Genomic DNA, 5,760 nt, shown 5'->3' with positions numbered 1-5,760 from the left:
GATTCTGAAAGTCCATACCAACACTTGACAAATTTTGAGTTGATCTGCACTACTTTCATTAATAGGGTTGGAACTGATGAATATATCAAACTTCGCTTGTTTCCTTTTTCTTTGAAAGATAAGGCAAAAATCTGGTTTAATTCTCTACGATCTAACTCTACTACTAGCTGGACTAAAATGCAGCGTGAGTTCTTACATAAGTTTTTTCCTTTTCAGAAAACTCAGTACCTACAAGAGCAGATCATTCAATTCATGCAAAAAGGTGATGAGACATTCCAAGCTTGTTGGGAGAGATTCAAGGACCTGATGAACATATGTCCTCATCACGGATTTGAATCTTGGAGGTTAGTGAATTATTTTTATACTACTTTAACCCCTACGTGTAAACAATTTGTCTAGACTCTATGCAACAGGGAGTTCTTCTGCAAGGAACCAGATGAGGCTTTATCATTCTTCAATTATTTAGCTGAAAGTGCCCAACAATGGAACACACGTCATGAACGAGCACCAATAGCAGCACAACCTCTTAGAGCGATCAGTGGTGGAGGCAGATACGAGGTCAAAGAGGAAACTAGCTTATAGGCTCTTGTTGCTACGTTGTCTAAGAAATTGGAGGTTATGGAATCAGAAAAAGTGAAAGCTAAGGATTGCTCTATCTGTGAGACCTCAGACCACAGACTTCAGGATTGTCATTTACTACCAGTATGGAAGAAGAGTAGATCTGATCGGGTGCCATCGGCAAATTGGGTCAACAAAACTCCGAATCAGCCATTCTCGAACACTTATAATCTAGGATGGAGGAATCATCCAAACCTCTCATGGAGGAATGATCAGCCTGGTCCCTCATCCTCACGGTATCAGCAAGTCCCTCAACCTTATGCACCGCCTCCGCAACCGACATATCACCCAGTTGCAGCTCCTCAACCGCAGTATCAACAGCAACAGATTTCTTAGAGCTACACACCACCAAGATTCCAACCAACTCTAGCTCCTATTCCAGCAAAAAAATCTCCTGATGATAGCATGACATAGATTGCGAACATGTTCTAGCAATTCATATAGCTTCATGCCACAACCACCGAAGAATTAAGTGATGCCATGAATATGATAAGTACACAGCTGAATACCCTAGAAAACGGGAAATTTCCTGCACAACCTTAACCTAATCCCCAGGTATATCGACAACAACCGCAACTGGTGCACAATGTTTCAAAGGATTCTTTTGAGTTAGCGAAGGCAGTTATTACCTTGAGAAGCGGAAAAGAAGTTGCCCGTCCTAAAATGCCCACTGATTAACAAACAGTTACTCTAACACCTGAAGTGACAGCTGAGACAGATAAAGGAAAAGAAAATTCAGATGAAGTAAGCTCAAGTTTAAATAAGTTGGATAATAAGGAGGATGAGCCAATTAAGGAGTATCAACCTGTGATACCCTATCCTCAGCGATTGACATATGATCAGAAAAATAAATATCACACTGAGATCCAAGAAATATTCAAACAGGTGAAGATCAACATTCCACTTCTAGAGGCCTTACAGCAAATCCTTGCATACGCAAAATTTCAAGGAAACTGAACGTGAAGAAAAAAACCTTCTTGACTGAGCAAGTTAGCCCATTGATATTGAGTGAGACTCCGCAAAAACTTAGAGACCCTGGTTCTCCCACTATTTCGATCATGATTGGTGAATCTCGTATCAGGAGAGCTCTACTTGATTTGGGGAGTAGTGTGAACTTGCTCCCGTTTTCAATATATGAACAATTGGGTTTAGGTGAGCTGAAGAAAACTACTATGATGCTACAGTTAGTAAACAAATCCATAAAAGCTCCACAAGGCCTTGTTGAGGATGTATTGATTTAAGCCAAAAAATTTTACTACCTAGTGGACTTCGTTGTTCTCGACATGCAGCAGCCTGTTTCTACCATATATTAGGCCCCTGTTATTCTTAGCCGCCCATTCTTTACTATCTCTAATGCCTTGATTAACTGTCAAAGCGAAGTACTCAAGCTCATGTTTGGAAATATAATATTAGAGATGAACGTGTTTAATAAGACGCCGATTGGGTGTGATGATTAAGAGGTACACGCATTAGATGTGGTAGATGACTTGGATACACTAGAGCTATTTTCAGTATTTGGTCCTGATGGTTCATTTGAGAATGAAGCTACCGAACAACCTGAGGTAATTGTTTAAAATGTTCCCTTGATTAGCGCATTACTTGAATCAAAGGGGTAGTCCACCGAGATAGATGCAATACCGATCCGTGATGTGCGATGGAGACCGTCAAGGTTGACAATGTTAGACATCATCTATCCTATCACCGACATGTCATGCGGCCCTCGGGTTGATGATATTGTGAACTACTTTGCCACCAATCGAATGTCAAAACGTGGGATAATGTAGGATAAGTGACAGTTCTTTTCAGAATTCAAGACCATATTTGAGAAGACGGGTTGCCCTAACCGAAAATCCTAGTTCGAGAAATTGGTTGATGCACGCTGGGCTTACCAAACTGCAATCAAGAAAATTTCAGGGATGACTCCATACAGGTTGATTTGCGGTAAAACATGTTATGTACCTGTTAAAATTCAGCATTATATATTAGGGGTTATAAAATAGATTAACTTTTTATTTGATAATGCCATAGGTTTGAGAAAGTTACAGATGCGTGAGCTTACAGAATCCAAAAGGAAAGTCTATGACAAGGACCGCTTAGCGATGAAGTAGATGAAGCTGCTGTATAAATTTAAGGATAAACAACCCTTCCCAAATCAACAAGACCCTCTCTGCAACTTTAGATACCGTCTGTTTCCCTAGAAGCTGAGATCCCGATGTGGCTCGTATATCGCTGAACATGCTCATTCCCACAGCGTAGTAGAATTGGTGGACCCAACGAATGATAACAGCTTCATGGTCAATGAGCAGCAGCTCAAGCCTCCCACGATCCCCTTCAATCCCGAAAAAAGAGGTCTTGCTTCTATAAGACCCTAGGGGAGTCTTCTGACCTTTCTATTTTACTGTTTTTCATTTTCATTTTTCCTCTTTTCATTTTATTTATTTTTATTTGCATCTTTCTTTTCTTTTTCTGTCACATTATTTTGTAGTGATTTTCTATTAGTTTGTTTACTCATGCACAATTTTTCTACTCCCCCTATGCTTTTACGTTTAAGACAATGTTCCACTTTCGTTGGGGGGGGGGAGGTGAGCATTTGCATGTGACACTGTACATGTATACTTGCTGGGTTTTATATTAATAAAACAAATATTAAAAAAAAAACAAGATAGAAATAAAGAGCATTGAGGATAAACGATTATGTCATGATTAACAGTGACTTATACCCTTCACATACTTGCATATAAACTAAGAATTACACACTAGAGTCATTTATGTGTAGTTTCTCTTTATATGACTTTGTAACTCCATAAAGAATTGATTGGTAGTACACTCGTGTTAATTTGGCTATATAAACTCTTGTATTTACACGACATCTCATGAGGTTGAATAAACACATTCACATGATTCATTGCACTTAGGGCTCCTTGTGAGCACTAGGAGAACACCCGTGGTGACTATGACACCTTGTGAGATATCCTTGAGCTATTTATCGCCCTTTTGAGTGTTAACATCAAATCAGATTTCACGAAACTCAGTTCTCTTTTCTTCTTAACGATTCTCTATGCACTAGTCTATGTTATTAACTTACTAGCCTAGAGGTGACACCTAGTGGGGAGATAGAAACCTAGGACTTGTAGCCTACTCAAGATGTGAAGGTTGAACCACCCCTAAAGATAAACTTATTTCATGGACTATTGTCTGAGCTTAATTTCCATTGGTGGTGTGAAGACAATAAAAGAAATGTAATGATTGTCCTAATTGACCAAGAAAACACAAAAATTGAAGAATGAGCACAAGAAAGATTAAGACAAATAGAAATGCACATGAAATGAAACGTCAATGCCTGCTCCACACAAATACTACAAAAAGTCATGGACACGACACATGTTCTCCACGTATGAAGATTCTTTAACCATTTAATACCTCAGATGTATTCCCGCCAAGTTTGTGAATAAGTTGATCTAGGGTGGTCTCGGTTGGATATGGAAAGTAGGTGAGAAGATGCTAGGGTGAACGACCCGACACCTCACATAGGCTGGATCCTTTTCAGACTAGTCCACTTTATATACTTAGCATTTGTTCATTGCAATATATGGGATATTTGATCGCAACACTCCTCTTCACATATGATGATTGAACCCATTCTTTCTTAGTCTTTTTTAGGGTATACCAATTAGGCCAAGTCAAAATGACCGTTCTATAGGTGTCCACCAGTATCTTAGGTGTAACGAGTCACACATATCACACACTTCTCAAGATTTCACCTGTTTATACTCGAACTTATATGACCGCATTAACTCTGAATTATACTGCTAGTTAACTTCATGTGAGTATACTGTTCTTAAATGCTGTATAATGATGAAACTTGCATGAGTGACATGCTTCGGAGTTGTGTGCATTGAATATGAACGAGCTTGTGTGAAATTTAGTTATATTCTTGTATGTGAAATGGTATAATTGTGTTGCATGGGTATTAATTTCATGTTTGCTAGAGTTAGTAATTGTGGATACCGCCTTGAAATTCATTCATGTCATTTACTAGAGACTAGCAAAACGTTAGTTGGGGGGTTGTGATTACATGCTTAAATTGCATAATTAGGCATTTTAATTCATGTATTGGGGCTTATATTTTTAATTAAATACCTAATTACTCTCAGTATTGTAACATGGTGTCCTATTTATAATATTTGGGTTTTATAGAGAAATTTATGAATTTTTGGCATTTTTTATCACAGAAAAATTTTCGGGAGCTAAAACCAGTACCATTTCGTAATTTGAGCATAATTTTCCCGTCTGAGCTCTGATCAAAACGATTCAAAATCTTGGAGAAAGATGAAAAGATTATCTACAATTTCCATGTTTTGAGCTTCAAGAGTAACGGGCCCCAGGAGGGTCAAAATCATTGTCAAGAAATACAAAAAGAAGGAAAAAAAAAAGAAAAAAAAATTAAAAACTTATTTGATGTGACCCGACCATGCAACCGGGTCCGAGTGTCTCGCTGGGTAGGGTAGTGACCCCCTCCCCCCTATATATATATATATATATATATATATATTTTTTTTTCTTTCTCTACCATAGCAGGCAGCCCCGCGGGAAGCCCTCTCCTTCCCTTCTCTTCTCCTTCTCTAACTCTCCCTTCTCTCCCTTTCCTCTCTTGGACCTCTCTCCCTAACTCTCTTTTCCTTCTTCCTATTTCTCCTTCCCTTTATTCCTCTCTTCTTCCCTTCCTCTCCTTCTTTCTTCCTCCCAAACTACTGTTGTGCCGAACCTACTGCTCACCTAGCTAAGAACTCTGCTGCTACGGCAGCTACACCTGTTGTCGTGGTGAAGAATCCCTCTAGCTATTCCTTCGTTCCTACTGGTTCTGCTAAAACCTGACCTTCCCTTGCCTCCCAACTAGTTCCAGGCATCCCACCTGAGCAACAGCCACCTTTTAGAGCCACTACCCATGGCCAACCTTTGCTCCACGGCTGTTGCTTCAAGCTCTCCACCACACGGCCAGATTATTCTCCCTCTCATCCTCTTCCTTCTCTCTTTCTTATTTCTTTTCTTTTTTCATTTAGTTTTATTTTCTATAGCTTTTTAAGTATTGAGTAATTGTTAATTTCTTTTGTGAATTTTAATTAAATCTTTAATTTTTAACTC

At 39.0% G+C, this 5,760-nt stretch overlaps 1 non-coding gene across 1 annotated transcript; it reads right to left on the bottom strand.

The window, feature by feature from the left end:
• Window positions 1-226: 226 nt before the first annotated feature.
• On the bottom strand, window positions 227-332 carry LOC131150017 (small nucleolar RNA R71). Its single transcript, XR_009135404.1, has one exon. It is a non-coding gene; the product is annotated as a small nucleolar RNA R71 (small nucleolar RNA).
• Window positions 333-5,760: the final 5,428 nt, after the last annotated feature.

This window comes from Malania oleifera, chromosome 2, assembly GCF_029873635.1.
Source record: "Malania oleifera isolate guangnan ecotype guangnan chromosome 2, ASM2987363v1, whole genome shotgun sequence".
Taxonomy (NCBI): Eukaryota; Viridiplantae; Streptophyta; class Magnoliopsida; order Santalales; family Ximeniaceae; genus Malania; species Malania oleifera.
Note: the sequence above shows the minus strand (reverse complement) of the source record. Positions and strands in the feature narration are given on the sequence as shown.